The sequence below is a fragment of the Stegodyphus dumicola genome, chromosome 7, assembly GCF_044657685.1.
Source record: "Stegodyphus dumicola isolate Sdum_Otavi_A_Nest chromosome 7, ASM4465768v1".
Lineage (NCBI taxonomy): Eukaryota > Metazoa > Arthropoda > Arachnida > Araneae > Eresidae > Stegodyphus > Stegodyphus dumicola.
The window spans coordinates 203,759,346-203,786,200 of record NC_140774.1 but is presented as its reverse complement, the minus strand read 5'-3'; the positions used below and the strand labels follow the sequence as shown (position 1 = coordinate 203,786,200).

The following is a 26,855-nucleotide window of genomic DNA, read 5'->3' as shown; positions in this document are numbered from 1 at the left end:
ATGACTTCCATTGCCCACTTGTTGGTGAATTCTCATCTCACTTCAGAAAATTCTTTTACGGTACGGTCAGGATGACCATATTTTTTATGCCAATTCCGAACCCAATGCTGTGTGTATTTTCTTTAAAAACTCTTGGTTCTAACTTTTGTCTGTTGTGCCGATACTGTTCTTACAATTCAGCAGTAAGCAAACGGATGTTAAAACTGTGTTGTTATGATTACGTTCCTCCATTTATACAAATTTAACACAATAGTTCATTTCAGTTTTGAAGGAAATGCAATTACTCTTAAAAAATCAAGAAAATAACACCTTCATTTCGCAATATTTCATTTTTGAAACACTCGAGAGTCTACATTTATAATTTATCAAAATACTTTTCCTTAAAAATTACGCTATCATCCACGTGCTTCTAATAGCCAATTTTTCCACATACAAAAACTCTAAAAAAATTCTTCCATGTAGGTGGGCTAGCTTGTTTATTCGATCACAGACAATATCCAAAGGCTTATTTATTTAAACGGAAGGATCCCTTAGCCCCTTAGCCCAGGGTTAGTCTGCCTTTTTATAACTACCGCCTATTTTGTAGATAGTCAAATTCCCTGGTGTCTTCCTTTTTCCGCGATTGTCAAAAACGTTCCTGTTTCTGCAAAATCATCAATCTTCATTACCCCCTTCCCAAAGGGGTTACATAGTGGGGGGGAGGGCGAGTGGACCTTGGCCTCTCCCGAAATGTAGGAAAGCAAAAAATTTTTTGATTTTTTTTAAATCTAAAAATTTTGTAAAAGAAATAATTTAAAAGTATTTACGATCTCAGATCTTTGCATGAATGAAGTTAATATTGTATTTAAAAGGAGAGTGAGAGGTATTCAAAATCTGCGATGATTTTGGCAATGAATTAAAAGATTGTTTCCTAAATCAAAAATCAATATTCTTCCAAAATTCTGCATAAAGGTGAACAAAATCTTTCAGAATAAATATTCGTTATAAAACGACGACGACTTTGGTCTTTATTGCGCTTTTGCAGCTTTTAATTCTTTCAGTTATGCAAATCCAATAAACTACTTTTATATTGATAAATCATAAATGTAGACTCTCGAGTGTTTCAAAAATGAAATATTGCGAAATGAAGGTGTTATTTTCTTGATTAAGTATAAGATACTTTATACTTCTTTCCCTTCAAAACGTTCCTTTATACATTTCAAAAGTAATAAATTAAAAAAGCATTACTGCAACAGCTAAAAATTTTCTCATGCGACTTAGACCGTTTTAAATCTGAAACGAACTTTTTCCGAGAAATAAAATATACTCGTTTTGAATTTGTTCGGCAATACACCTTCTGTTGAGCACCCCCTTCCTCAACTCTCCACTTTATGACCTTCATTTGTAGTGTTTGTTTCCGGGCCTCTCGAGAACCTCTCTGCACAGACGACGGCCGCTACACCGCGCCATCCTTATTGGGAAACACTTGGGATCTTTGTTGTGGTAAAAAGAACCACAGCTGGATCACGCTGTTTTATACAAATTCGTAATAGAAAGCTAATTACTTTTTTACGAGGGAAGAGGGCTGCTCCATTGAAAATAAAATTCTTAACAACATTCACCGCAAGAAACAGTTTTCTTTCCCTTTTCAAACAATTAAGCCTAGAGCTAAACTAACTAAAAATCAAAACTTCGCTAAATTAGATTGCAAAAAGTAGGGAAACGACATCCAATTTGAGACTATCAAAAGAAAAAAAACTATGGCTGATTGCAGAATTTTTTTTCCTTGTGTGTGTTGTGTATGTGAATTAATTACCTGGTTTTGACTTTAGGTTAGAAACACATTTCCTTTTATTCAGTTTAAACAGCGAACAATATTTTATGCCGCCCACCTGGTATAATGGTTAGCGACGCTGACTGTCGTGCCGAAGGGTGAGGGTTCGAATCACGGAGGAGGCAGAGATGTTTGTAAATGTACAGTGTCACTGCGGCATGGGAGCACTCTAAATATGCGGCAAGTCGAAACGTCCTCTCAAGAGGTCGGTGGTAGGGAAAGCGGGGTGACCCTCGTACCCGACGCCCCCGGGTGCTCTCCACCAAAATTGGGGGCGGAACTGAGCTAAATCGCGCTGTCACCTGTAAGGTGCTCAAGGCTGAGCTGTTGCCAACCAGGCGTAAACTTGCGCTCCTTGCCAAGAGGAATTTTGTGGCTTCGGCTGAGTACAGGTCAGACAAGTGAGCATTAAGCAACAACAAACAATATTTTATATGGCATGAAAAGAATAAACAAACAGTATTATCTGAAGTTACAAATGCACAAAGCCATTACAAAGTTTTCTTCCTTGACGTGAGATCGATCAATGCAATAATGAAAATAATACTGCAATTCATAATAAACAGTTGCCAACTTTGAAATACGAAAAAATCGAGAGTTTTTCGGGAGGCGTCACTATTAGTTTCGAAATAACTCCAATCTGATTTAAATTCACTTCGTATTGCATGATTTAGGTTGCTGACTTCGAACAATATGCTTTGGCTACCATCGAACCATGAATGTTTTCGGAGATCCCACCAAAAATGTGCACTCGTTTCTGCGAAATTCTAAAGGAACAGACGCACTTTATCTTATAAAAAAAATTAGTATTAGACCCGCTTGGTTTCAGGCCTTTCGTCGATTTCTTATTATTTTGTTAAGATTTCCGATTTTACCGAAAGCACTGTTTAATATTCTATTAGTACAAACTTACCGTAGGATACAAACAATTATTGTTTTGTCGGCCATATTTAACTGATCATGGCGTACTCATTAATATGTAATGTTTTGATGACCATAATAACATTTCGTTGCAAAATATTCGGGAAAACCGTATTTCCCAAACAGAAGCTTTAGTAAAATTATTCTGAGATCCGCAGCTTCATTTGTATCGATTGTTAGCTGTTCTGTAGAAGGCAGGTCGCAAATTTCACTCATTTCTTGCAAAACGCAAGTTGGGTACTTTTCGGTTAGCCGGACGCAAGCGGAAAGCGGCTAAATAATTTAAATCTGCATCAACTTACGTGCGAATCTAACGGGAATCATTCACCGTCATTTGCAGTATTCATTTGATAAAAGCAACGTCTATTTTTACTATTCCGACATTTGGCATTCAAAAATGATAATACTTACTTCAGAATTGTTCATTTTAGCTCTTCTACGATATATGTTTCCCGATAAATTTTTTCTACGATATATTTTTTCTCCGTGAGATTTTTCGCAAATTTGCGATCTTTGACAAACTTATGCTAGAAAATTATAGTATTTGCGATTTTGCGAAATTTTTGCGACCTCCATCATTTCCTTATGCTTTTTTTGCGACTTCAAAGACTTTTTTTTAATAAATTTCATTAATATATTCAATGACTTTATTAAAATTAAGATAATTTTTATTATATATTCAGCCTTTTTTTATATACTTTTATGCTAAAATAATGTATCAATTAAAAATAATTTATATTAAAAACAGTTTATTTAGCCTTAAATATAAGTTAACCTATCACCTTCCCCGGCCCGTTTTGTTTCAGTTCCCCCCCACCCCCATTTCTATGGCGATAATAAATCGAATAACAGAGCTTGAAGGTTGAACGACATATATTGGGTACTGAAACAGAGAAAGAAATGAAATTCATTCTCCTGATTATAATATTGCTAAGAACTAAGCAATGGAAATGACTAAAAAATCAAAGCAACTGCATATCTACACAACTAAATTAAACAGTGAATGAACAAGACTTTCTTTCTTACGTAATCAGAATCTAAAATAAATACACCATGCAGATTGGAAAACTCACTGAAAACATTCCTCAATTAAAATATTCAAAATTAAGGGGGAAAAAAATGCCAGCTCAAAAAATTTTATACAAAAAGCGCTAACAATCTAAACGTAGGGAATCTCTTAAGAATGGATATGCACATATTAATTTTAAAATATAAACCTTAATTAAATGAGAATTAATTAAAAAATAAATTGATATTTAAACAATTGAAAATGAGCAATATAGTTTTTAAATTTTCGTTATAGCTAAGATACGTAATTAAAACGACTAAGAATCGAATAGAACCAATAGACAGTAAAATCTGATGACGTCAGAAGTCATGTGAGCATACGCAACTATGACGCCACAAAGATCACGTGATCTCTGACATCATTGGAATTTTTTTTTTTTTTTTTACTCTTTAGCTACTTTAGTTGAAAAATTTCTGGCAACACTGTATTACAAGGCGGGCAAAAATTAGCGAGCGAATCCACAATCACGTCCAACAGGCGGTTCTTACAGCCGTGGCCTACATCTCCAAGACGGGAACGAGACGTTAGCCTTTCCCACCCCAAATGCAACAGGACCTCATCCCCTTCCAGCAGCGCCGTGGGGGTGGGAAAAACACATGAGAATAAAACCAAGACAAAAGGCGATGCTTTTAGAGACACTCGGCACTAAGTAAAGCAGTGGTTCTCAAACATTTTTTCTCTGCATACTCGTTTCACCTTTTCTAGACGATCACTTCGCCGTCTTTTCCAAAACGCCAAAAATACGTGTATATTTATTCAGATTATATTTTTAATGTGTTTCGAACGTTAAACAAGAAAAAGTATAGAAAAATGTGACAAATACCAAAACTTTAATAAAATTATCTTGAATAAATTAAAACTAAATACCTCACAGGTAAATAAAAGGCTGAATTCATTCGCCTCTGAATCTATGAAATTCCTCCCCCCCCCGGTTGAGAAACCTCAGGCAGAGTATGTCATCTGAGTAATCTAAAGTGGTGCCAGACACCAGGGTACCTGGGTATTACTAACCCTACCCCTATAGTTACGAATATATGTGAATTATAACTGAATGCATTAATGAACATATCTTAAAATGTTGAAGAGTATGTCATCGGAAGCTACTTAACTGCCCCTCGCTTCATTTTATCTTTTTCACAGTATTGACGACCAACTGGAAAACAAATTCTAATTCCCGAAGGTCTTCGGTCTTCCTAAGCTTCCTTCCTTAGCTTTTCCTACAGCTGGTGGGCAAAATTGGAGAAATGAATTCGAAAACACAATATTACGTCGGGAAATGAACAAACGATTTTAGTACTGAACTTGTAATTTGTATTTTTATATGAGCCTCGTGGAGCAATAAGAACTTACAGCTAATAAAATGTTCACTATAATTTAACATGTTAAACGGTTCTACATTTTAAGCTCAAAATTCTTGATGGGAAATTGTCTAGCACTCTTAAATTAATCTTGCAATCGAGTTCCTTGAGCTTGGCACAATTTCAGGTACCGACTGCCATCTTGATGGAATATCGCATGACATCCAGCATTTAAATAAGTACTACTATTCGGAACAAAGCTCATTTATTAAATTAAATAAAAATTTGCACGTCGTGTTAACGATGAATTTGAGTGAAATTCCAATAAATCTTTTTATTCAAAATAAAATATCATCCATGATTAATAACGCACATCTCAAACAAAATGAACAAGAATCATTCTCTGCTGCAAAACAGGTGATACGTATAATAACTAAGGTCTCAAAAGCAATTAAAGAAATATTCCAAAGGATTTTTTTTCAAGTCCAAAGAGCGTTTGCCCAAAAAGGCGACTAATTTCGTTTTGGCATTTTGCGATGAATCACTATACATGGCGTATCATTTTTCAAATGGTTGCCACCCAATATTATCTAAAGAAATTAAATAATGAAGAATTTGCATAAACGTTTGTATGTTTCTCGCATTGTGACAAAACAACCGTACCTACAGCTATCCAATTCTGAATAACGTAATCCTCCACCAAATATGGGTATCTGGAAGCCCTAATTTGGAATTTGTTTTATTCTAGATTTCATATTTTGTAACAATTCAACAAATTTTTGATTAAGAAACTCAACGATTTCAAAGCGAGCAATGGCAACAAAGTACGGGGGGGGGGGGAAGAAATTATCTCCAGCGCATGAGACTGTGTATCGGAAATTCTTAAGATATTCTCATTTTAAAATTATTTTGCGATATTGCCGTTGAACTGAATTTTATGGTTTAAGTGCGAAGAACATGATATTTAATAAATAAAGGTAACATACAAAACGTTAAAAAGGCGCCCCTTTAGACGTCATGTAAAATCTAAGTTTTTTTTTTAAAATTCGGGTCAAGTATTATTTGATTTTCCATGGCACAAATTCCTCAGAGACTAAATTCATAAGATTTCCTCAAACAGAATATGGTTTGAATTGCAGTAATTTAATACATCAAAGGAAATGCACTCTTACATAACGAACGTTAAATATTTCATTGCGAGGGTTGCTTTTGTTTACAGTCAATAAAAGTACGTTGAACTGGTGTGGTCTATGACAAAGCAACTCTAGTTTCCTGCTGCATACATTCTCACTTCAACAAAGAACTCGGGCGGATATACCTTTGGGTTCAAACTACATTTTCCGTAGTCACGAAAAGGGGTTTTAGATTACCTTTTACAAAAGTAATAAAAGCCTGCGAGCTGCAGAAAAGATTCGCACAGACTGTTCTTTAAACTATTTGAAAATATTTTGGAATTCAGTCTGTTAAAAAAGAATATAAGATACGGTGCCTCCAACGTTTCTTCGTTCATAAAGATTATTTATTGTTTTACATATCAAAAAAAAATTAAGGCTTTATTTTACTTCACATTCCTTCTTTTCAATGGTTCTACCTACAGTGTTATCTTAGACAGAGCCTCATTTTTGACAACAAACAGTGTAAGGTACACCGATAAAATAAAATAAAAAAAGGGGAGACAATTCCATATCTCTCGTTCGGTTACGTTAGGTTATTTAATTACGGCAAAGCCTCGTGGACTATCTGCCTAAGGGGAGGGATGCCTTTGTGGAGGCCTTTCTAAGGGAAACTGGCTCGTATACACGTTACACATGGGGAAAACCACGAAAACACCCATGCAGCCAGCCCGTTCGCGGGATTCGAACCTCGGACCGAACCACCAGTGTTCAGCGACTTTACCGCTCGGCCGCTGGTGGGCTATCTCCCGTTTGACTGGGCTGAACTGCGTTTTTCATGTCTCGAAAGCGGGACTCGGGATATATATTAGGTTTATATACTGCATTGTTCTACCATAATTATTTTTACAAAAAAATCAGATTTTTCCTGAAATGACGTGCCATTTTTTTTCCATATTTCGATTCTACGACCCAGATGATGCAGAGATATTAAATTTTGTAAAATTTGGTGCGAAATTTCCGATGAAATTTAAAAATTTATCTTGGCGCAATTTTTTCAGTTTGCGCCAAGAATTAGTAAGTTTGCCACTTGGCGAACTTTTTAACTTACAGCAACCTATTTTCCTTTTTTTCATTGCATACGAGGCAGCCCACCAGCGGCCGAGCGGTAAAGTCGCTGAACACTGGTCGTTCCGCTCGAGGTTGGAATCCTGCGAACTGGCTGGCTGCATGGGCGTTTCCGTGGTTTTTAACCATGTGTAAGGTGTATACGACCAGTTTGCGTTAGAAAGTACTCCGCGAAGGCATCCCCCCTTTGGGGATAGCCCTCGAGGCTTTTCCATAATCACTTACATTTTAAAAACGCGCCAATATGTAAATTGGCGTATATCTTAGGAAATTTTGAATAATAAAACTTCGATTTTTTGCTGGTGTGCTTAGAAATGCATCTGATGGTAAAAATTTTAAAGGCCGCAATTGAAAATTTTTTTGGAAAAATTTATAAAAATTATTTTACAATATAAATTTTAAAAATAAATCATAAAAAAATGTGAGAGTTTTATTTGGAATGAACCTAAATTACGAACTGTGAAAGAAGGAATCAAGTAAGTGTAATAAAAAAAACAGATACTATTAATAAGTACATATCAAATTGAATTAACATTGGGGAGCTAAAATTTGGACAACTAATTCTCTAAAAACTACTCGTGCGAATTTTACAAAACTTCGCAGTTTGACATAATTTGACTGGTAGAATCGAAATATGGGGAAAAAAAAATTGTCATGTCATTTCAGAAAAAATCCGATTTTGTGTCAAAACACTACATTAGAACAGTGCTATATATAAATGTAATACATATCCTTAATCGCACTTTCGAAACATGAAAAACGCAATTTGAATTTCGTGAATCGGCCCAGTAGAACAGGAGATATAAACTGTCCCCGCAGTGTGCATTATATAAAGACTTCTCAAAAACGTTTGCGACTTCGTCTTTTAAACTTTGGTAAATTTGTTTTACATCGTTTTTAACTAAACTTTTTTAGTTGAATCATCATCTTCAACTTTCAAAAGACTTAAGCAATTGTGAACTAACTGAACTACTCTTATTTGCATAAGAAAGTATTTTAATTTCTTTCTTCTTTCCAGTCAATGTCGGAGTACTAGTTCAGAATACACTTGAAAACATTACGCAATAATAGCTCTTCGGAGCTGCGGTTTACGGCGTTACCAGGAAAACGAGCGTAAAAAATGTCTTCTGGTTATTGCAAAAACAACTTGATAACGTCAGCGGATTTTTTTTTTTTTTTTTTTTTTAATATGAATTCTTTTACGCGTCATTGCAAAATTCAATAATTCAGGAAGTCATTTAAAGATTTCTCACGATACGTTCCTATTATATTTTAAACACTAAAAAGAATCTAGATTTTAATTTTTATTTTTGGGGGGAGGGGGTAATACAATTTTAAATGCTCGTTTTAATTTTTTAAACAAATTAGAAGTGATATCCAATTTCACCATTGCTTCAGAGTTGTATTTATAACACAGCTCAGCACATTTGAAAAATTGGCAGGTCTTTCCATTGGTAAGCATGGAAATGTTTTAACATCTGATTACAAAGAGATCGATATTACTCTTTACGAATTCTAGAAGTTTCTTGTTGAATAAAAATAAAATAGCAACAAATTGCTTTAGTCCAAAGGGGTTTTGTCCCTGAAACACTATTGTTTTCGTTTTGCGATTTTGCATCGATTCACTACGAACGGCAGAATCACTTTTCAAACTGTTGCCACAAAGTATTATCGCCATGTGTTATATTTAAAGAAATTACATAATGAAAAATCAGCATGAATGTATGTATATTTTTCCCATTGCGATAAAACAACGGTACATAGACCCATCGAATTTTGAATGACGTAATCCTCCTACGAATAAGGGCATGTGGAAGACCAAATTTGAAATTTGTTTTATTATCGATTTAATACTTTGTAAAACTTTAACGAATTCTTGGTTAACAAACTCAAGAATTTCAAAGCGAGCCATGGCAACGTTGTACAGAAAAGAACATTTTCATTTCCAGCACTTGAGTCTCTGTATAGGAAATTCTGAAGATATGCTCATTTTAAAACTATTTTGCAATATTGCTGTTGAACTGAATTTTATGGTTTAAGTGCGAAGAACGTGATATTTAATAAATAAATGTAACACACAAAATGTAAAAAAAAAAGCCCCTTTGGACGCAATTTAAAATGTGAAACATTTCAGTTTTTTTTTTTTTTTTTTTTTAAATTAAAAACGCTCTCGTAATTTAAGGGTGATAAGGGTTCAGCATTCGCTGGCTTTTAAATTTTTCAGCATATTTCATTATGGATAATTACATCGCTTTAATGGAACTACTTATTCATAATAAATAATGCTTCAGGAATAATTGTTTTGTCGATCGGCGCGTGATTTGCTTACAGTACGGTGCAACGGCCATGTTATATCCTAAATCGTGGTGTACGAATGAGCAGTTATAACAGAACAGTATATCTTTAGAATTTCCGATACACAGTCTCGCGCCCTGGAGATAAAAACTTCTCCCCCCCCCCAGAAAATGTTGCCATTGCTCGCTTTGAAATTGTTGAGTTTTTTAATCAAAAACACATAAATGCTTTACAAAATATGAAATCGATAATAAAACAAATTCCAAATCTCGGCTTCCAGATGCCCATATTCGAAGTAGGATTACATTATTCAAAACTGGATGGCGTTGTTTTATCACAATGCGAGAAACAGACATACATTTATGCAGATTCTTCATTACTTAACTTCTTTAAATAATAGCCCTTTTATTATATAAAAATATAATTAAAGGGCGATAATATTTGGTGGCAACAATTTGAAAAGTGATTCCGACTTTTAAAGTTTTCAACTCAAAATGCCAAAACGAAATTGGCTAACACTCTTTGAGACAAAAATTTCCCCCTTTTTCCATTTCTGTAGTATTTCGTTATAAATACTGATATCTTCCACGTCTTAAAGTGGGTCTGAACTTAACAGTTGCTTGATCTCTTTCTTTTTTTTGGGGGGGGGGGAGGGCTATATGCCTAAGGGTTTGGCTACTTGATCAGGAGGGCTCTCTACCGAGGGAAGAAATGCACTAATTGGAAGTTTATAAAAGAAATCCTCACTGCTGAATACCATGAAAAAGTATTTATGGTATTCAGCAGTGTTAATTCGCTCAGCCATTTTCTATAGTAGTCTAGAGTTAGAAAATATCTGTCAACATATAAATATGCTCTTATCACAAGAGTATACTGGTGCACAAACAGACGATTTTATGTTGCAAATGTTAACTTCTACATCAGTAATGTTATTTTAAATGTATAATTAATGATTTTCCGATTACCATTTCTTATCAATTTAATTTTAAGAATACAGAATATAATGTACGTTACATATACGTGATAAACCGACTATTTAAATGCCTGCGGTCAGTAATATCATCAACTTTTCAGAAAATTAAAAGATGTACACGAATATTCAACAGCATTGCCTATTTAAGCCGGCATTCTGCAAGAAGTGCATAACAATTTAGAACTTTGTTACGTAAAACATCCGAACGAAACTCCACCAACATTTGAAATGCATTGCAGAAGACTATTTTTACAGACACTTAACTACACTTTTTGAGACGCCATTTGCAGAAAAATACTTTTACCGTGTCCTATATTTTAAGCCTGGTCTAAAGTAAATCAGCAGGCTCAGATTTTACGCACGGAATCTTTTGAGAATGGGAAATTTTGCTGGGGACAATTGTCCACCAGAAACTTCTTAGAACGACACTCGATTGTGTCAAGTGAAGGTCACCTCCAGTCATTTGATTTCACTTGTACGCCAAACAGCTTTTTCTCGTTTTTCCTTATCCTCACTTTTTTTGAGAAGGGGGGGGGTACTTAATGCAATGGAAACCGTTAACGCCTAGTTCTCTCCAGGAATTGCAGATTGCGACAGAAGGAATATTTGTGGCAGTAATAAAGGAATATTTGTGGCATTCTTGATGTTCCATAGCAGCCTTCTATGTGTGGGAATAGCAACTCCATTGCTTAAGCCCGCTTTTTAATAAATATGATCAAAAATATTTTCAAATGTTATGAAATTTCTACAAAGATTTCTCCTTTATTTATTCTTCTCATCTAAAAGGAACAGTTAAATATAACTTATTCTTTCAAACATGTTCAGAACGCCTTACATAACACAAAAAAAAAATATAAATAAAATCTGAAAGATTTCAGATTTTACATTACGTCCAAATGGGTGTTTTTTTAACTTGTGTTACTTTTACTTATTAAATATCATGTTCTTTGCGCTTAAACCATAAAATTCAGTTCATTAGCAATATCGCAAAGTAATTTTAAAATGCGCATCCGAGATTCCTCTTTCCGCGCTTCTCAAAATTCTTCCCGTTCCCGCGATATCGGAGAGTACGGTATCCTTCCCACAGCTTCTCAGGATATGTCATGATGAGTCATTAAGAAGAGCCGCGCAGTTTCTTTGTGAATAAGTTAGTCTTCCTCAGGACTTAGAGGACTATTCTATTTATCCTTAGTCTTCGTTACGTTGAAGACACGTCTTATCTTAGGTTCCTCTTGAAATCTTACGTTTTATTAAATATCATTTATAATTCTGCTACAATATTAACTGTTATTTTCACATCTTATATTAATCAATACGAATGTTTTATATATTGGACCTAAAACGAAAAAATACCTTTACCCCTTTATAAAGGTTATCAGTATCGAATTCAGAGTAAAAATAAGGAAAATGTCGTTTATTGGATTGCATAAATGAAAGAATTAAACGCTCAAATAAGACCAAAGAAGTTATCGTTTTAGAACGAATATTTATTCTGAAATATTTTATTATAACTCACCTTTATGCAGAATTTTGGGAAGTTTTTGTTTTTTACTTTAGGCAACAATCTTTCAGTTCACTGCCAAAATCACCGCAGAGTTTGAATATCTCTCGCTCTTCTTTTAAATACAGTATTACCTTCATTCATGCAAAAAACTGAGGTCGTAAATATTTTTCGATTATTTCTTTTTATATTTAAAAACTTTTTGCTTTCCTACCTTTAGGGAGAGGCCAAGGTCCACTCGCCCCCCCCACTTCATTACCCCCCTTAAGGGGGTAATGAAGATTGATGATTTCGCGGAAACAGACATTATTTTCACAACAGCGGAAACAGGAAGACACCGGTACAGTGTTGCCATTGCTGGCTTTGAAATCGTTGAACCTCAAAACGCTTTACAAAACATGAAATTTATAATCAAACAAATTCCAAATTTGGGCTTCCAAACACCCATATTCAGAGGAGGATTACGTTATTCAAAATTGGACGGCTCTAGGTACCGTTGTTTTATCACAATGTGAGAAACATACCTACATTTATGCAGATTCTTCATTTAATTTCTTTAAATATAACACAGGAGGATAATATTTGGTGGCAAAAATTTGAAAAGTGAACCGATATTTAGTTAGTTTTGGACGCAAAATGCCAAAAAACAAATTAATAGCCCTTCTGGGCTAACGACCTTTGGGCTAAAACCTAGAGAATCATTGTCTTTCACGTGTTTCACGTAGAGGGAACTTTTTTAAGAAATGAACTTGCACAAGGGCTCTTACGACTCTTCAGGTTTTTTTGTCAGTTTTCAAAGCAATACCCCCGAATAAAGTGGTTAGTATTTTTTAAAACAAAAAAAAAAAAAAAAAAAAACGCTAGGTATTCAAATTAACCACTTATGATAAGGTTCTTATTTAGTTCTAGTTAAGAATTGCGTCCTTTGTCGAATACGACAAAGGACGCAAGTGCTAACTACCTACGGGGACGGATATCTTTGCAAAGGACCTTGTAAGGGAAACTGAGTCCTATTCGTGTTACGCCTGCCGTTGGTAACAATCTTCAGCACCTAACAGGTGACAGTGCGATTTGGCTCAGTTCCGCTCCCAATTTTGATGGAGAGCACCCCGAGGGGGACGGGTCCGAGCATCTCACACCCCTCTCCTTTTACTGCAATTCTTAAGATACAACAAATATTGTACCCCATAGCTGTTGCATTAAGAGAAAACTTGATGTTCGAATATCTCGGATTTAAACTGAACAGTTCTATTCACACGCGCCATTTTTTTAAATACACGCCAAAATTCTTGATTATTATTAGTTAACGGGGCTGACTGCCTTTACCGACGGGACCGAGTTCGAATAAGTATTTGGACACCTATGCAAATGACGATATCTGCGGTCCCAAGGTACGCCACGGACTCCGCCGGTACATACCATGTAGCATCGGCTTTAGTCGCATACAAGATGCTTCGCAGTTCGAAGCTCTCTGATTTCGAGAAAGGTATAATTATCGGATATCACAAATGTGGCCGATCCTTAAAAGACATATCTAGCGATCTGAAGTACCCAATATTGATAGTGGCCTATGTGGTTAAGAAGTGGAAGGTGAGGGGTGATTGTCGGAATGTGCCCTGAGTCAGCAGACCAACGAAACTGGGGGATAGAGACCGACGAGTGCTGTTCAGAGAAATTCGGAAGAACCGCACCCAACCGATAGCCCTCATCCGCGAGGAGTTTCAACAGGCATCCGGGAGTATTGTTTCAATGAATACCATCCGTAAGAAAGCACATCTGCTTGGTTTTCATGGTCGTGCTGCTGCCCATAAGCCTTTGATCACAAGGTCCAACCGCGCTGCTCTGTTAATGTGGTGCAAAGCACATCGAAATTGGATCGTAGATCAGTGGAAACGGGTTCTTTGGAGTGACGAATCAAGGTTCACACTTTACCGTTCAGATGGCAGGGTCTGGGTCTGGCGTCTACCTGGAGAACGTCTCCTGCCAGAATGCATTGTGCCAATAGTCAAGTTCGGCGAAGGTGGAATTATGGTCTGGGGGTGTTTCTCCTGGTATGGGCTGGGGACCCTTGGTCCCCATTCATGTTAAGCTCAACTCCGATGCCTACTGCACTATTTTGGATGACAATGTGCTTCCTACGTTGTGTCAGTTTTACGGGTTGGACGCCTGTTACTTTCAGGACGACAATGCCAGTTGTCATGTTTCGACGTTAACCAAGGCTTGGTATGGTGCCAATGGAGTTCATCGAATGGACTGGCCTGCCCAGAGTCCAGACTTGAACCCTATCGAGAACCTCTGGGACGAGTTGCATAGCCGAATTCAGGGGTGCACTACCCTTGCAAAATCGATGAAGGAACTTCTATGTCTTCTCCAAGCCGAGTGGAAGAAAATACCACTAGCTGTCATACAAAGACTTGTGGAAAGTATGCCCCGGAGGGTCCACGCTGTAAATACCTCTCGTGGAGGCTCTACCAACTATTGATTTTGAATAAAGTTAGTTTTTCTTTTCTATGACAGGTGTCCAAATACTTATTGGCAGTCAGTGTAATGTCAGTGCGGCGAGGGGGCACTCAAAAACGATACCCTCGCAGAAGCCTTTTCTTTTTTTTAAATCGAAACCGTTTTTCATTCAAGTTACACATGGGAGCCTCACACAAAAGCTCATGCAAACAGTGGGATATGAAATCGAAATACACGGCGAGCTTCGATTCAGAGCCGTGTGTTTTGAGTCTGCAGAGCGATTTGGGCGGGAGCCCAGAGTGTTCTCCGACAAAACTGGGCGGATCTGTACAGTCAGTGCAGCACGACTACACCTGCAGGACTAAATAGTGGAATTCTGGTGATCCGCCCACTGTTAATAATGGGAACGAAGACGTAATAAGAAAGCACCCAAAAATCTTTCATTTTTATAGCAATACATATAACATCTACAGCGCTTCTTAAATTATACAGCAATACTTCTTTTGATTGTTTCATTCATTTTACAGCAAAGCACACGATAGCTACCTGCATAAGGAAAAGAATGTCTTCGTGGAGGACTTTTACAGAAATGAATGATTATTTGAATACAGTTACACGGGAAAACGGTGTACTCACCAGAGTATCTGGGCCAAAGGCTCCACCCCTTATCGAACTAAGAATGCAGTTTACTAGTTACGCGTGCATTAACAAGAAAAAATATTTAGAAAAATATTAAAAGTCGTTGTGTCAGTCATGAAAGTTTAAGTCAGGTATCAAATTTTGCAACAAGTAATTTTAAAGTAAATCAGTAATTTCGAATGAAAAAAGTAAGCATTAAATTAAGCAGGATATTAACTTATCCAAAAGGGAGAACAAAATAAGATATATTAACTGTGAGAATCATTCGAATACGACAAAGGACGCGAGTGCTAACTACCTACGGGGAAGGATGCCATTGCAAAGGACCTTGTAAGGGAAACTGGGTCCTATTCGAGTTACGCCTGCCGTTGGTAACAATCTTCAGCACCTAACAGGTGACAGTGCGATTTGGCTCACTTCCGCTCCCAATTTTGATGAAGAGCACCCCGAGGGGGACGAGTCCGAGCATCTCAATTGTACATTTACAGACATCCATGCCTTCTCCAGGATTCAAACAGGTGCTCAAGGCTTACTTTACAGGCACAATGCGATTTTGCTCATTTACGCCCCCAATTCTGATGTAGAGCATCCCGGGAGCGGACAGGTGAGGGTCTCCCACCCTTCTCCCCTTCCACCAAACCACACGAGAGGACTTTCGGCTTGCCGCATATTAAGAGTGCCACCATGCTGCACCGACACTATACATTTACAAACATCTATTCCTTCTGCGGGATTCGAACCCGGGCCCTTCGGCACGGCAGTCAGCGAAGCTAACCACTACACCGGTTTGGCGGCAATTCGAAGTTCAGGAGTCTTTAACCGCTGGTCCACTGATAGGGCTCCTTTTAACTATATCATACTTTCGCTGCCTAGATTGTGCAATTCGCAGATGTTTCTTTAAGTTAAAACATCGCTGGGTACATGTATTCTTGTCAAATATTTTTGGTTAGAAACTAAGTTTTTGCTATTCAAATTTTTTGTTTTTGTTTCGGATTTTTAGTTTAAATTGTGAGTCAAAACGCGGTTTTTGCTGGTGCGAAAACCGCGTTTTTGGAAACATTTTAAGCTTAAAGTTCGAAATGTACACAAAAAATTTAGATAGTAATATGGCACCGTGGAGTTTCTCGCCAAAAATATAGTGGTATATTTTTGTTTTTTTTGTTATAATATAGTGGTATATATGTTACCGTGAAAGACCGAAATTGGAGAATATCACCGGAGAATGTCAACATTCACCAAATACGTCGGTGAAAGATCGAATATTGCACTACATTCTTGTATATTCGGACCCTCACCGGCGTATGTCGACAATCACAGATATGCTCTGGTGTAGGTCGAAAAGAGAGGAGTATATGTACGTGCTGTCATTTTAAAAGGAAGTGTTCCACAAATAAATGCAGTTGTAAGAGCAAGGACCTCTTGTGCAATTCAAAGTGTCCTAATAGTTTAAGTTGTTGCAGTAAATAAGATTTGAATCACATAATTTAGTAAGTTTTTAACTTTTATTATTTTCCTTTCTCATTTTGAATGTACTGTGTGTTTTAAGTTTTTATGTTCTTAAGTTCTCATTTTAAGTTTCAAGTGCGTTTTAACTGAATTACGGAGAAGAAAATATAATATTCTTATATGTTCAACATTCACCATTAGCACATGGTGAATGCCGACATTTACCGGTGTATGTTAGAAATAAGAGTATTTGGAAAATATTTCGGATGCACCAAGCGACTATGTGAATGTTGACATTCACCGGTGAAAGTCGACATTCTCCAGATTTCGGTGTTTCGCTGTAACATATACATAGTGGCGACAAATTTCTCGCTAGTCGCCAAGCGAGAGCGTATATAAGAGCAGTTCCGTAAAAGAACGATATACGACGCAACTGCATCCTCTCATCTGCAGACTTTTTTTTTTTTTTTTTTTTTTTTTTTTTTTACAGAGAATAAAACTAACCAATGTATGTCTGAATGTGCGCACAATTCAATTGTTCCGAAGCAGATGCGCTGAAATTAAATTCATAAAGTTGAGCTAATTCGGCAATTGCTCGGAAGAAAATTCGCTGCGAAGGCAAAGGTAGCTAGCTATCATCTCCATGTGATTTAGCAACGAATATGCAAGCGACACGCGACAGCCATTTAAATACTTTTCCTCGAGTCAAAAGAAAAACATTCGGCTGGCCTTGGCTGATTTCGTCACGGCATTTACCGAGTGATCCCACGCATATTTGTCACATTCTAATTTGGACACAACCGTATTTCACGGGGAAACTTCGCCACAACTGATGAGCGCGAGCCTTTGATAATAATGAAGCATTCTTTCAAAGTCACTTAAACATTAAGTACTTAAGCTACACTATGCTTCGTGTACTATGAAAGGTTATGGAAATCAATAACCATAGAAATTTTAAGGAAAGAACTTCCATGGAAATTATGACGCAGATTTAATAATCTAGAAAAAGGCTATTAAAATGAACAACTAAAAGAATACTCTTTACATTTAAAACACCAATTAAAGAGTCTCGAAATCATTCTAAAAATACGTAAATACGCTCTGTATTTTTAACATCGCATTTTTTCAATGCAAAATGCGCGCCCGTTCCTTTAAGAATTTCTACAGTGGCGAAAGCAAAATGGGCATAGAAACAAAGAGCGAGAGCAAACGTAACATTAGGATCAAATCCTACTTCAGAATTATTTAGTTTCAGTTCACCTTTATCCCGACTAGTTGCTGAAAGTTTCGGTTCCCAAAACTTATTACGGATTGTACTTTACGTCATATGTAAAAATCATGCGATACGGATTAATTCAGAGGGATTTATTTTAAGCGGTTGCTATTTTTAGACCAGATACGGGAAATACCCAGATCAGAATGGAGAATTAAGGTACTGCTGCAAATTAGTTAGAAGTTTGATTTACACATTTATATTATTCAGTCACATTCCGCAGACGTCTTGAAAGTTACGCAGGAAGTTTGAACGATTACCTATGCAAATTTTATTTCGGTTATTAAAATTCATCACTGATAATAAAAAAAGTACGAAAATGTTATCAAAGATATATATCGTATTCCAAACTTCTTCATTACCAGGATTCCAAAACAATAGTTCTGAACCACTTTTACCCCTTGCATCCCTTTCACTATTGCTAGATGATCCACTGCCTTTCCAAAACCCGAAAAATACATATGCATTTATTTAAACTATTTGTAATGCGTTTTATAAAGTAAACAAAAAGTATACAACATGCTGATAAATACCAAAACCCGAAACAAAGCAGTATTTTATATTCAAACTAAAACTAAATACTTAATTATGTAAATAAAAGGCAGACAGAATAGCCTCCTGAAATTATGGGAAACTCCTCCCCTTCCCGGTTGAGAGCCTGTATTCTAAAATTTCTTTTAATATCTTTCGAAAAATGAATTAAAATCATATCCTGAGCATTGCTGTACCCAAACAACATTTGATACCGATATCAAGTGAAACGATATAATGCATTTCTAAACATAAATATGGATCCCCCTTTACAAAAAATGGTTCATTGTTTGTTTACCTATAAAGAAAGCATTCGAATGCTTTATTTTTAATTTTGAAGTAAAAAAAAAAAGTCTGAAAGTTTTCAGATTTTAAATTACGTCCAAAGGGGCGTTTTTTTTAACATTTTGAGTAAATATCATGTTCTTCGCACTGAAACCATAAAATTCAGTTCAACAGCAAAGCAATTTTAAATTGAGCATATCTTTAGAATTTCCGATACAAAATCTGGCCACGCTGGAGATAAAAATGCTTTTTCTGTAACAACGTAACGTTGCCATGGCTCGCTTTGAAATCGTTGAGTTTGTTAATCAAAAAATCGTTAAACTTTTACAAAACATGAAATCGGTAATAAAAGAAATTCCAAATTAGGGCTTCCAGATGCCCATATTCGCAGTAGGATTACGTCATTCAAAATTGCTCTAGGTACCGTTGTTTTACCACAATGCGAGAAACATACATACATTTATGCAGATTCTTCACTATTTAATTTTTTCAAATATAATACAGGTCGATAATATTTGGTGGCAACAGTCTGAAAAGTAAAACGGGCATTCAGAGTGATTTGACGTAAAATTCGCAAACAATAGTCCTTGAAGGACAAAGCCCCTTTGGACTAAAAATTCGGAATTCGGTTTCTGCTATATACTTTTAGCAATTCTTGAATCTTATCAACTTTTATCGTGTTTTTTCAACGTGTAATGCAAATCACCATAAAAGCAAGCGGTTATTAAGCTCGAGTATTTTTTTTTTTTACTAGCATTTTAATAAAATAGATAAACTGAAGTATTCACGACTACACTTCAATGTCTATTTCAGTTGGCTTTTTCTATTTCACGGCAGCAAATAATGACCTCTAAAACATAATAAAAGCCACGGTTACCCGAAGGTGTGGAGAAAACAGGTTTCCCTTTAACAGATTATCATAAACAAACAACAAAATAAAACATACCTTATCAGACTACCCATTAAGAAATACCGGAAACTAGTTCCTAAACAAACTGACTAAAAACACAGCTCTCTTTCGGGTTTTTAACAAGAATAAAATACTATTCAAAGATTAACAAGCTCCTACTTGGAACAATCAAAATCCAGCAGAACTAAACATTTGACCATTTAATTGTTGTTCTGTTCAAAAAATTCCAAGATGAAGGTCACAGAATAAATAAATAAGCATAGTCTAAACTCGCGCTGTTCGAAAGTTAAGAGGATGCAACAAGCAACATTCCAACTTATCAGTTTCCATTATCGATTCCTAATGTTTTAAGGGGTTCGAATGGCCTGCACGTCCAACCAACTGAATTACAGCCTGTGCTGAATATAATAAAGAAAGCGCGCCTCAGTTGCTGTATTTTGTTCTACAATAATAAAAGTGGTATATGCTGTTTTCCGCCATTTGGTTCTACGAACTTAAACGTCTGAAAGACGAAATTGAGGATGAATTTAACTGTAAATTATTAAAATGCACGAATGTTAGCAAATATTTAATCGACAGCATGCATTTTCATACGAAAACTGTGTGATCTAAAAGTAATTAAAATTTCTAAGCTATCATCGGGAAAACAGAACATGCAAAATTTCAGGAACAACTTCCAGAAATTTAAATATACAAATAACATGGCCGTTTTCACTAAATCTTAAAAGACCTTCAGTGTAATTTTTTGCACATTTATTAAATATATGTTACAAACAACAGCCAAAAAGAACGTAGAAAACTGACCTACGTCAGTGTGATTAAAGTTAAGATTGATAAAGAAAACAGGATGTTCAAGGCCCATGCTGCCAAGATTTGAACTACCAGTGTTCAGTGACTTTACCGCTCGGCTCCTCGAAGGCCCAACTTTGCGTAAGAGCTGTTAAATTAACAGAGCATAATGCCTAATAATTTTTTGTAGGAAAGCTATACATGCCAACTTAACCTGTTAGTCACTTGGAAAGAGAATTACAGGGAAACATCGACAACAAAACAATTGTAGCATTAGCAAGGAAGCCAGCCGTTTCGTGTGTAAACGTGTATACGAAACAGTTCCCTTAGAATGTCCTCCACGAAGGCATCTCTCCCCCTTCGGCAGAAAATGTTTTGCCTTAATCAAATAAACCAAACCAGCCGCTTCGTTTTCGTCGTTCACCACTGTGGGTGTTCTCCCAAGGCAGGTTTTAACAACTAACTGGCTAAGTTGACAGGTATATCTTTATTTTTTATAAGATATCGTTGATTCAAAGTGGCAACAAAAATGGAATTCTGCATTGCAAGGCAGAAGGGTTCACGAATTCTTCCCGAAAATCGACAAAGACATTTCACTATGACCATGTTCTGAATCGATATATCACACCGCCAAATACTTCCACGACAAAGCCTGCGCCTGCGTTCGAACCCTGACAAGGCAGAGATGTTTGTATAGGTATATTATACGTGTGGGGGCATTCAGAATTCCTGAGAGGTTGATGGTAAGGAAAACGCGCTGGGAGACCCTCAGACCGCTCCCCGGGGTGTTCCTCCTCAAAATTGAGGCGGAAGATTAACAGTTAGCTAGGTTCAGCTATTCCTCATAAATTTCCTACAATACTACGGAGGTGCTGGGCTAGCTTGTACCTGTTAGTTGTTAAATAAACAATTACTTGTTTTTAAAGTATTTTCAATAAAAATTTTAAAGGCTATCAATACATTTCTCTATCTGTTTATTGAGATACTTAACAATTTTTTAATCAACTGATAACGAAAAGTGTATTTTCGCGAAGTATCAAGTTGATGGACGTATCTTTTTGGGTAAAACTGTTTGGCGCGTTTGTCCTATAATGGAAAATCATTAACATATAATTTTAAATCTTATTCTAAAACAGTTATTTACTGATTTGCGAGAGTTATTCATGAGTCAGTTATTTTCTGATTTACAAGAGGGGGGGGGATCGTTTTACGGTAACATATGCTCAATATTTTCAGTGATAATTACAATAACAGATAAATTTTATACTTTTGAGGAAAACAAATGTCTTGAAATAATATGTGACGTTCAGATTCTGTGGAAACTTAAGAGTTTAAGACTAGAAACAAAAATATATCCTGGAGCTATATGTGCAAAGTTTTTGATGACATTGTCAATAACAATAAACTAGCACGAATATTGAAAAATCATACAAATTTCTCTACCCTAACCCCTATGGCCGCGCGCTACATGGCTCCCGCTGCTGTGCGTTAATGTTTTCTTAACGTTTTCAGAAATACTGGTCTTCAGCAAAAGATTTGTAAATGTATGCCTTTATAACAGTCCGAAACCTGTAAAATTAAGTTAAAGGAAATTTTCAAATGGCAAATTACAGGTGGCTCATTCTAGTAAATCATATTTATCGATGGCTGAATAGCCGGTCTGCGAAACATTGGCGGCTTTTCACAGATTCTGTTCCTCTACCGGTAGAAACGGATTGTTCTAGGAATACCAATAGTCCACAAATAGCACCTATATATAATCTAGGAATACCACTTAAAACTGCATATATGTCTAATAACTAATTCCTTTTGAATGCAGTCGGAGATAACTATTGCTCATAATGAGCAGACTCGCGGTCAAATCCTAGTATACGGTGCAGCCTTGGCGCGATTTTGAAAATTATCGCCAACTCTAAAAATGATCCAAAGAACGTCTATATACTATACGCTATATACTATGTGTGTATGTACATAATATATACTATATATATTTTTTGAATGACCCGTTTACTACTCATCGTATATGTCCCGTTTTTACTGCTCATCATAAAATCGCCAAAAGTAGCCAAATCCCGTGTGCACCGGATACTAGGATCAAACCAAACTCGCTAAGAAATTCGAAAAGATATCTGTTTATTTCCAACGCCTATCGAATTAATTTCACCTTTTCGTTGCCCTGCGTTGGCGACACGCTTTTGAGATTTGTCGTTCGTAGAATTCGGTCGCTAAAAGCATAGCTGACCTGTAACTGTTGTAATTCTTATTTTAACGCTTATTTGTATTGCTGAATTATTACTAAATGTTTACGTATGAACGTTTTATTATTAAATGTATTCAGTTTCGTTTAAATAGACCGAGAATGCTTGGATTTATTAAGGATATTTAAAATCGAAACTACACCATCCATTTTGGCGCCATTCTAACACAGGAACGTAAACAATATCCGTGAACTGGATTCCGAATATCACTCGTTGGCAAAAATATTTTTGAATCCAGTTCTTAACTTCTCAGCATCCATTAAAAATCTTATGCACCGTCTTTTTGAATCGCACCCAAATTTATAGATTCTCCTTGCTAAAACTTTTTGGCTAAATCCAATGCTTCTGTCCACCATAAAATATCTTCGAACACGCAACGAACATCACGAAAATATCTTCGAAACACGAGTTTTGGTTTGATCCAACGGTCTACGCATCAAGTTTCATTATCTCAGCTGGTGATGTATGCTTCTAAACGTCACCAGACGGCTTGCTAATGAAGCAATCAAATGAGAGAAACTTATCTGTATACAATGTCATTAAAATGAGAGAAAATAAGAATTTAAAGCAAACTGAAATAGGATCTGTACAGAACCAATGTTTTATTATCCATTTAAATACTCCGTAACAGAACCACAGCGAAGATCGAATACGGACAGCAAACATTCAACATACTATGGGACAAGAAAGAGGAAATCTTGAGTTGTACTATTTAGTAATAATGTTTATTTAAAATGCGTTAACCAAATAGAGCATTCTTATTTACAGGGAACTGGAGAAGTTATGCTGTGTAGTTACCAAAAATAAAACGTTCGTCAATGTCAAGTTACTTTGGATCGATGATACGTTTCGTATTGTCAACTGTATCCGACACAATCTTAATATCTGTAAGTAACCTGAGTACATCAACAAATGAACTAATACTTTTATTCGCAATCTGCTTATTTTTAGCTCAAGTTAAAAAAGATTGCGATTTTTTTCTTTCTCGTAGAAACAATCAATCGAGATCGCGGTGGGAAGTCTTGCAATGTTTTCGTCGGGGGTGTCACTAGATTGATATGCAAGATTATACATTAAAATGACTGCCATTTCTTAAGCAGTTTACGAAATCATTAGAACTTCAGTACGATATCACTCTCCTTTTATAATTAAAATTATCAAAGGTAATTATGATAGCCTTGTAGATGATAATCGCATCACATAAACAATCGTTGGAAAATCAACGCTGAAGATTTTAAAATACATCGCCTTACATTTATATCTTAGCAAAAGTTATTATAAAAGTAGAAATGTTCGACAGCAAGAATTCGCTATAAAAGGAACGGATCTTAAAATAAATTATCTTTAAATTTTATTACTTTTAATCTAAAATAACTGCAGGGTAAATTAAACTTATTTCTCCAACATGCTTTTTAATAGAGTTTGTATCTATTAAATCACCAATAACCTACAAATTTTAGAGCACTACGCAATGATTTCACTCACATGGAATTAAATAATAACACATTTTAGCTATTCTTATTTTATTCGTTTAAAATGAATAGTATTAATTCAATTTGCTTAATAACATACATTAAATTTTTGCCTAGCTACTAGCTTTTCGACAATACTTATCCGTACAGCTGCACGTTTTGTTAAATGCGAAACAAATGTTCAAAATGCACAACAGATTCTCAAATATTTCCTACTATTATACTGCAAATGTCAAAAGCTCTGTATTCGAAACCGCTTTACTGTTTTGATTACTATTTATCTCAACGTAAAGAACAACGGTTCGGAATATTCGATCGTTACAGTCAGAAAAAAAAAAAACCACCACTATTTCTACTTTCTGATCGTTTGCTCAATTATAAAATATCAGTAATCATTTTGACATAGCGGATATTTAAATTCACTTTCGTAGCTAGACATTAACGTAAGGTAAAATAACACGCCGAAGAAGTACTAATGTAGAAGTCAAACAACAAAAATCCACGTAATATTTGCAAATTTTCACAGGACTGGTTTCGATCGTTTTACCCAACCATCTCCCTCAGCTGTCAAAGTACAAATGAAGGAGATACGATATATCTTATTTAGCCAGATTTATATCGAAATCATAACAAATAATTACAGCATGATTTAATAAAGGGAAGAAATAAGAATACAACAGGATTTAAGACTACTCCAGGTAATTAAATGGTCTGGGACCTAGCAAATACGGAATGTTAGTTCGCGGTATTGTTTACATACTTAAATTTGTATCTCTTAGTAACTATTACGACCCCAAAATAATAATAAACTTCACAGTTCTCTTTTATATTTGGAGAGTCGGAATAAGCATATTCTTGCTCAGAAACGAAGCACTATATAATCACGTACAGATCATATACAGTTTTTTTTTTTTTTTTTTAAGGACGGGGGGGAGCGATCCTGAAGAGGGATAGATCATATACCGTTTTTTTTTTTTTTTTTTTTTTTTAAGGACGGGGGTCGATCCTGAAGACGAATCCATATAGTTCTACATAAAAATATACCAATCTTCTGTTTTTACTGCTTTGCATGTGTTTTCTTTCACGAATAAAATCTAGCCTCCAAAATGTCACTAAATAATTATCGCTTTATTTCGAATTTTTCCGATATTTTAATTTTTCTGAGATTCTCGCCACAAGAAATTTTAAAATCGTAGTAATATACTTTCTTTTTATCAAAAATAAATCATTTAAAAATCATCGCTACTTAAGCAATAACTAAAACACACCAAGCAAAAATTTTTTAAAAAAATAATGCTTTTCTAAATGGTCCAAAATGGGAACACTGGTCACCGATAAGTGCAGAGTTGGCGAAGGAATCATACCTGTCCGAACTCAATTCAAAACATAATCGTAAATTTAAAAACCTTTATATCCAAAATTTTTGAATTTATAACTAACATTTCATGCATTTCTGACAAATAAATCAAACTTAGCTAACTTACTCGATGGTTAGAACGTTGTCACGATAATTATTATTTCCAGGACTCGACGAGATCGCAATACACACAACTTAAAACCTAACAGCGTACTGAAGCTCGAATGGGGAAAAAGATCCGGCCAGCCACTCACGTGTAAAACAAATCCGCAGAGAACAGCGCCACCTTCTGCGGTGCGGCAAGGAAGAGAAACTTGTCAAATAAAGAAAGATTTTTCCAACAGTGGGAGGAAAAGCGCACTAGTGACCTATATCCAGTATTCTGCTCCGACTTTAAGGTGAGAGAATGTTGCTCAGAAAAACGAAATTGCGGAATTTGAAGCGGATGTGAACTACTCACCGCGACCAATATGTTTGGAAAATCTGTTCTCTCCTGGCGTGAGGCGATTTCACCGAATTACAGCAGAACAACGTTTAACCGAATAACAGAAGCGAAGTTATTTCGGATACCACACCTTTTGGGAGGAGGGGACCTATGTTCGTTTATAATAATAATATTATTTTAAATATACTCAATACAAAACAAAATTTAAAAAATTTCTTCTAAGCTTTTCTTCTTCTTTTTTTTTTTTTTTTTCCCCTTAAATTTAAGTAACGATTATTCTTATATCAAACTACTGTGAAGCTTTTTATTTTCATTTAAAATAAAAGTTATTTCCATATCAGATTACTCTGAAAATCACTGAATAAATTGTATTTCTTCCTTTCTAAGTTTTTTATTCTGTTTCAAATAACGATTGTTTTTTGCATTTTCAATTATGAAATTTCTGCATAAGTTATTAAACTTTCTTTTTATTTTCATTTTAAATTATTGTGAAATCTATATCTAGGAGATGATATGATCTTTGAAGTATCTGATGGATTATGTCAATTAAAATTTGCTTCGTATTAAAAGAATTCTTTGGAAATTAATAATGCTCCATACATGGAAATTACAGAGATTTCAATAAATTCTAACAAAAAATATCTGAGGAACATTTTAGTGAATTTTTGCAGTTCTCTGAGGCAATTTGTTCAATAGATCGTTATTGCCATTTGGCCGAGTATACTGGGTATTCGACTCGGATTTGGCCCTCACGAAGGCAACTCTTCCCTCAGGCTTTGCTTGCAGTCATCTAAAATAAAGTCCGAATTTCAGCCTGGAAAATATGAGCATTTTCCTAATTTTTCGAGCGATAATGTATGAGCCAGTTTTCTAAGTTCCA

General features: G+C 35.6%; 1 protein-coding gene across 1 annotated transcript in view; it reads right to left on the bottom strand.

Moving 5' to 3' along the window:
• Positions 1–25,779, bottom strand: part of Tep2 (Thioester-containing protein 2) — a 151,130-nt gene extending 125,351 nt beyond the window's left edge. The window contains exon 1 of the mRNA XM_085821260.1: positions 25,658–25,779. The gene's annotated coding sequence lies outside the window, so the exon portion shown is untranslated. The remainder of the gene's footprint in view (positions 1–25,657) is intronic.
• Between the last annotated feature and the right edge of the window lie 1,076 nt (positions 25,780–26,855).